The sequence below is a fragment of the Octodon degus genome, unplaced genomic scaffold (genome assembly GCF_000260255.1).
Source record: "Octodon degus isolate 3935 unplaced genomic scaffold, OctDeg1.0 scaffold00001, whole genome shotgun sequence".
Lineage (NCBI taxonomy): Eukaryota > Metazoa > Chordata > Mammalia > Rodentia > Octodontidae > Octodon > Octodon degus.
Genome location: NW_004524577.1, coordinates 22,030,170 through 22,037,283, shown reverse-complemented (window position 1 = coordinate 22,037,283; position 7,114 = coordinate 22,030,170). Strand labels below are relative to the sequence as shown.

General features: G+C 44.3%; 1 non-coding gene across 1 annotated transcript; it reads right to left on the bottom strand.

The window, feature by feature from the left end:
- Positions 1-3,058: 3,058 nt before the first annotated feature.
- LOC111815229 lies at positions 3,059-3,165 on the bottom strand. Its single transcript, XR_002819964.1, has one exon. It is a non-coding gene; the product is annotated as a U6 spliceosomal RNA (small nuclear RNA).
- Between the last annotated feature and the right edge of the window lie 3,949 nt (positions 3,166-7,114).

The following is a 7,114-nucleotide window of genomic DNA, read 5'->3' as shown; positions in this document are numbered from 1 at the left end:
CTTTAGACCACTGAGCCATCTCACCAGCCCCAAAATGACTTTTTTTTTTTGCAGAACTAGGGATTGAACTCAGACCCTTGCACTTGCTAGGGAAGTGCTTATGCTACTGAGCCATCTCCCCAGCCCCCTATGATGATTTTTAAATTTGAAACATTCACTGTATTTTTATCACATCTTGCAATACCTACAAGATAAGTCTTCTTACCCTCTTTCAACTTCTTACTACTTGATCAAAAGAAGGGATAATTTTTGAATCATCTTTCAAATAACTCCATTTTCTTACTTTCCTCATTTTGTAATGTTATCCAGAGAAGGCAGCGGTCATCTGTAGCAGCTCCAACAGCCGTGTATAATTTACAGTCACCTAGGAGACAATAACTAGGAGCTGATTCTCAGTCTAGACTACTTGCATTTGTATCATGGATTGAAAACTTTGAAACTCTACCACCTTAGCTATACACATAAACTGTCTGAGCTTTAAGGTCTTTGTCCGGAAAAATGGAGCAGCAGTGCCCGCCGGATTCCTTGCTACCAGGAGGCAATAAATTGGCCTATGAAAGGGCATTCTATGGGCTTGTGGACAAAAGCCGTCAGCCCTGAGCAAGGGTGGGTGCTCTTGCAAACACTGGGCCACAGGCAGACCCTTCTACACGCCATACCACCCCGTTCTCTTGCCTCTCCTCGGCCCCAGGCTCACCTTTCTTACAATGCAGACTGAACTGTGAGGACCTCAGCCCTAACAGCAATGATTCTCTCATCACCTTCTTCATTTTTTTAGTCATCTATTAGGTAGACTAAAAACACTGACATATTTCGTTTCCTTCTTTTAATCTCTTAAGTCTTGGAAATTCTCACAGCTATTTATTGACTGCTGTCTCTGTCTCTGTCTCTCTGTCCCTGTCTGTCTCTGTTTCTGTCTCTGTCTGTGTGTGTGTCTCTCTCTCTCTGTGTCTGTCTATCTCTGTTTCTCTCTCTTCCTTCTTCTCCTTCTTGTCCTCCTCCTCCTTTTCCTCCTCCTGTTCATCCTTCTTCCAGTAGGGATTGAACCCAGGACCCAGGGCTTTGTGCATGCTAGACAAGCACACTTCCATGGAGTTACATTCTTGGCCCTTTTAAAATTTTGAGACAGTCTCACCAAGTTGCCCAGACATGCCTTGAATTTATAAGCTTCCTGTCTCAGCCTCCCAAGTAGTTTGGATTACACATATGCTCTACTACACAGAGCCTTCCATAACCCCTTAACTTTTCTTCTTCTGACTCAGACTGGTCTTCCTAGAATATTCTTCAATTTCATACTTTCTTGTTCAAAACTCTTCAGTGACATATAATTGCCTTGACTATCATAATATATAGTCTGGCATCAATGTCCATCATAATCTAAGTCCAGTCCTACAGCCACTTCCAAGTCAATTTCTTAAGTATAGAGGTGAAGCTCACTGGTAATGCATTGTCTAGCATGCCTGAAACCCTATGTACCAGCTTCAGTATTGCCAAAACCAAACAAAACAAAATGCTCTGTTAATGTCTTATATCTTCTAGAAAAAACTTCTCTATCCACTTACAACACTGACTAGGAACAAATCTTTCACTCTGACTAGGTAACTAGGGTGGCCCTTGGCCTAAGAACAGTCCTACACCTGGCTGCTCCTCTCAACCTAACTTAAAGCTTACCACCAACCATAAATCGAATATGGACCAATCAGAGGAAAATATTCACAACAGAAGAAAAATGAATGCGACACTATCAGCCCCCAAGACCAAAGCAATCCCTGGCCTGCCCATCCTACTCCTGGGAAGCAGAAGCTAGAAAAGAAGGCCACACCCAGATGTATCCACTCTTGACATGTTCAGTGTTCCCAGCCATCACCTTAGAATCTGACCACCTGGACTTGCGATAGAGAGCTGAAGGAGCTGAGGGAGCTGAGGGAGATGAAGGAGCTGAGGGAGATGAGGGAGCTGAGGGAGCTGAGGGAGCTGAGGGAGATGAAGGAGATGAAGGAGCTGAGGGAGATGAGGGAGCTGAGGGAGCTGAGGGAGCTGAGGGAGCTGAGGGAGATGAAGGAGATGAGGGAGATGAGGGAGCTGAGGGAGATGAGGGAGCTGAGGGAGCTGAGGGAGATGAAGGAGATGAAGGAGCTGAGGGAGATGAGGGAGCACTGTGGAGTTTGAGAACCTTCCTTAATCTGAAGCATGGACCTCACAGTTCCTCCTGCCACCTTACTTGTAGCCCTGCCTCAAGTGGCCTCCCCACTTTCTCCTGCTGAAATTTTCATTCGCTCTTCAAAACCTGGGCATTCTGCTTCCCAGTCACTTTCCTACAAACTCCTATCTTCTAATTCTCGCAGCATTCATTGTGTTTTTAATTAGATGCTCAATATCTCCAGCCTTGCATAATTGTCCATGTCTTCTTGGGTGACCATATTGACTCACAACTGAACTCACAGATTTTTAAAATATGGGGTACAGACCAATGATGATGAACCTTTCAGAGCTTTCAGTGACATAAACAGCCTGCTGCAGCAGGTGTGACATAGGTTCACCAGCACTGGTATAGCCCATGTCCCCTTGAGAGTCTGGGGATGTTAATTAAAATTCTCCATCCCAATGTTTTGACTCTAGTAGTATCTAAACTTAATAAATATGTCTTTTTTTGGGGAAAAAAAATCAGTGTATGGTTTTTTTTTTGCCATTTCTTCTTCTGATTTTATTTAAACATAAAGTAATACATGAAGAAGATATATATTATGTTATATTTTAATGATTCATTGAACAGCTAATACAGCCGTGATCTCTAACACGTGCTATATGAGTATATGTAGCACACAGTGTCCTGATGAGTTATAAGTGAGGACATGGAAACAGAAATATGCTAAGTAAATCTCCCCACACACTTAAACAATTAAGAATTTATCTGCCTTTAAAGACGGAACTCCTTTGATGTGAGGAAAATCTGTACACGCAGTTTCATTTTATTGTCTTTATAACTCAGCTTCTTAGTAAACCATTTTATTTTTTTTATTTTTTAATTTTTATTTATTTATTTATTTTTGGTGGTAAAAAAAATATGGAACGCTTCACGAATTTGCGCGTCATCCTTGCGCAGGGGCCATGCTAATCTTCTCTGTATCGTTCCAATTTTAGTATATGTGCTGCCGAAGCGAGCACAATAAATATGTCTTGATGAGTTAAATGTTTCTTACCTTAGGCTCAAACCATAGCTTTCAATGTGAAAGAGATCTGCATACATGGCCTCAGATTTGTGCATAGTGGAGTAGTGTTGGTGCTATGCCTGAACAGGGGTCACATCTGGGGATGTTCTTTACAGCCATACTTACGATGGCAAAAAATAAAGACAACCAAGTGTCCATTGATAAGGTGACAGATAAGTAAGATCACTTATGTGTACGTTAAGCTGTAAACTGAGTAGAAATAATGAACTAACTTGCGATATCAACATGAATAAATCTAAAAATTACAGTATTCAAAGAAAAGAACACGTTTTAGGATTAACTTACCATATAGGCAAATCTTAAAAGCATAAGTAAAATAATACATTCTGCTCATAGATGCGTGAATAAAAAGTGACTGTAAAAATACAAATCAAACTCCAGTTGAAAGTGGTCTCCAGAAGGGATCAGTCAGGGTCTTTAATCTTTTTTCTATAATTTTTATTTGATTAAATGAGGTAAACACAATTGGAACACGTGTGCTTTTATAGTGTCTTTTCTCCCCTACAGATTTAAAGCTTCTCTCAGTGAAGAGAAATAAACACAAAGAGATACCACTGGGTCTGGGTCTTTGTCCTCAGAGTAGCATACTATGTATTGTTCTTCTTCTTATTTAAACATAAAGCTCAAGAGAGAGGGACAGGGGAAAGCCTAAAACTGCCCTGAACCAGGCCCTGGCTTGGGAATTGTTGCTGATGGAAGTTCACAAAATCCTTTTGATTAGCTGGTTTTCTTAGTGATTTTCCTCTTTTCCTATGAGAAAAAAACAAAAGGGGAATAAAGAGAAAAAGGGAAAAAAGTCTTTCCTGTTGCCTGGTTACGGTTAAATGAGATGAATGCTGTTTGCAGCCAGAGGTCTGCGTCTTATTGCATCCTGCGTATAATAATAACAGCTCGCAATTTGCAAGAGCTTTCTGCGAGCACGGTGTGCAGCGTTCCAGACACTCCTCGGGACCAGGGTAGATACTTCCAGCTGCACGTGCCATTCAATCCTGTTTAAAAGCAGTTATGCACCAAGGAAATGCATTCAATCACATAATGGATTGCATCTCCTGAGTCCAGAGACCAGGCAGTGCTCAGGACTGCTCCATGCAGAGGACCAAGCGCAGCAGCCAAGTCCCAAGGTCCCTTCTGTTGTACCTGTGTGCTGTAGGCGATTTTAGTAAAATGCCACCGAGTAGGGACTGTGTGCTTTCTCACTTGTGTTCAGTAGAGAAGACTCAGCCAGCAAAGCCGCCCTTTCAAAGACCACGATGGAGGCGATGGGGTTGATGTTATCAGCTCACAGCCTTGAACAGCTGAGCCAGAATAGATGCTGAAACGAGGACACTTTGTCCCCCGCAAATCTGTTCTCATTCATTCTCTCAATGGTCCCAAGCACAGATGGAAAAATGAGACAATCAGAGGTTCAGTGGTTTTACCTGGGCCGCCTGGCTTGCAAATACCATGTGCTCCACAGCCACCTGACTCGGTCTTCTGCACACCGGATGGTGTATGTTTGGCCACAACTCCTTAGACTCTTGGCTGGTAGCTAGAATGTCAGCCCCATCGGCCCCTTATACCCTGAGATGATCAGAGTCAGCTGTGGCTATGTCCAGGCCTTAGCGATTCTCTTCCTCCAACTCCTCAGTCACCTCCTTCCTCACTGACATCATCTTTCTACCTCTAAAGCTCTTCTCTTTGTGACGCTGGCTGTCCGTGATAGGCAGACTTACCAGTTTACTGATTACTTGCTACTTGGGAGGTGCTGACACCTAAACCAGGTTTCCTATTGCTTATATTTCTCAAAATAAATTACTGGCATCAACAGAGCCTAGGAACAATAACAGCAAACTTGGGAAATGTACAACGGCACCAGCATGTAACGGTTCTCTTGGTGGTGGGCCTGGGTTTCTTCCCAATACGTAGACTTGACGACCTCTACTCAAGGAATGGCAGGAGTTGTCTGCCAATGTGTGTTTCCTAGTCTCTGGGGACATCTCAGGACCCTCCTCAGGGTCACCTCCTCCAGAAGATGTCCTCAAAGGACTCATCTGCCTTTCTAGTTTCTGTCTTCTTTAAAAACACTACCCCCCACCCCAATAAGGCCTACCTGTCAGGATGGGGGTCACTTCATCTCAGCTGTGCACCAGCTCTCTAAGGCCCAGGTCAGGCACTCAGGATCAGAGTGCACCAACCAGCTAGTGGGGGTTTTTGCAGTCACACAAACAAGTGAGGAGGTGCATACAAATATGTACACAAATCATCCGCCAGATGGATCTTGTTAAAAATGCAGATTCTGTTCCAGCAGGCCTGGGCTGGGGCACCAGATTCTTCCTTTCTAATCAGCTCTGGGTGATGTGGAAGCTGCTAGTTCACAGTTCAGGGGAACAGCAGGGGTGTAGATGATATGAAAGCTGGCTGCAGGGCAGACATGCCACTGGGGATGCCAGTGTGTTGAGAGCTTGGGGTCAAGGAACTTGAATGTGCCCTGGGGAGCTCAAAAGGTATAAAGGACAGACACTCTGGTCTGACCTGATGTTTGGTTATGGTAGGCGGCCAGAGATGAGTAATGCCCTAGTTTCCTCAAAGTCCCATTGACCCATCCCACAGGGTGGCAGGTAGTAGAAGACACATACCTTCTCACTACCAAGCACTAACAGCAGAGAATGCCCCTAGGCTGGGTGTGGCCAAGCAGAGCCAGGAAGGGGCTGGGAGCTTAAGGGAGAAGAGGAAGGGAGGGAAGAGTTTCAAGTCCTGAGGTTGCCCAACGCTAGGTCAGGAACAGGCACCTCATCCAAAGGCAGAGTGAGTCTTAAGCTCTTTGCCTTCCCATCCAGCTGTGATTTCCTAGTGATTTATGTGGAAGGCCCAGTTTGTCATGCCAGCCCTGTTTGTCTTGTACTTGTGTTACTTCCCCCAAATAAAGCCCCGCCTCCCACTTCCCTCAAGGGTCCCAGTGGGTTGACACCATCTAGACAGCAACAAAAGAGAGTGGGGCTTTAATGTGAGAAGAAGAATACTGACAGGTTTGTACAGGAGACAGAATTAACTCCATGCTCTGGGGACCCAGCAGCACATGTGCCTCTCCCTCCAACCTCTGGCTGTGTTACAGGTCTTTAAAAAAAAAATCCTGTTCTAGTCTTGAAAGACAGGAAAAAGTATGGTTTTCTTCTGAGAAAACATTCTAATTATATGCAATTTAAATGTTAGGATCTCTTTAGTTTGTTTATGTTGGTGCTGGGGATTGAACCCAGGACTTCCTGCCCACTAAGCTTTGGCCTACTACCACTAAGCCACAGCCCAATTTTTCATGTCTTCTTGAAAACTAACCCAGTCTAGAAGCTATGGAGAATAAAACATTGTACTCACAGCTGTCCTCAGGCCACCCACTTTCTGTGTGACAGCACAGCCTTCTCTGTCTGAACGAAGGCCAAATATTAAAAGTCAGAAAGCTCAGAAGTACAAATGAACACTACCTAAGCCTCAGCAACAGGAGGTGGAGTGGGGCGGAGAGGAGTGGCGGGGGGAAGGGCAGGGAATTCAGTGAAGACAACAAAGAGCAGGACAACAGCAATAGCTGCACTTGTCGTCAGGAATGGGCTTTGCAGCCTGTCTGTCCCTTTTTGATGCCTCATAATATATTTAATACAGCAGTGATAGAAGAGCTTGGTTAGCAGGGACATCTTTCATCTCTGATCCTCTCCCTGACAACTAAAATAGGGAAGGCCCATTTGCATAACAGGAGAAAGGGACAGATTGCCACTCCAGAAGGACCCACAGGACTCCTGTCAAAAATATTAAAAAGCAGGAAAACCTCACATAGTGCAAAATGCTTCATTTATTTGTCTAGAGGTCATTGGTAGAAAGACTGCAATGAACAGAAAGAAGGTGTGGGCCACGGCCTG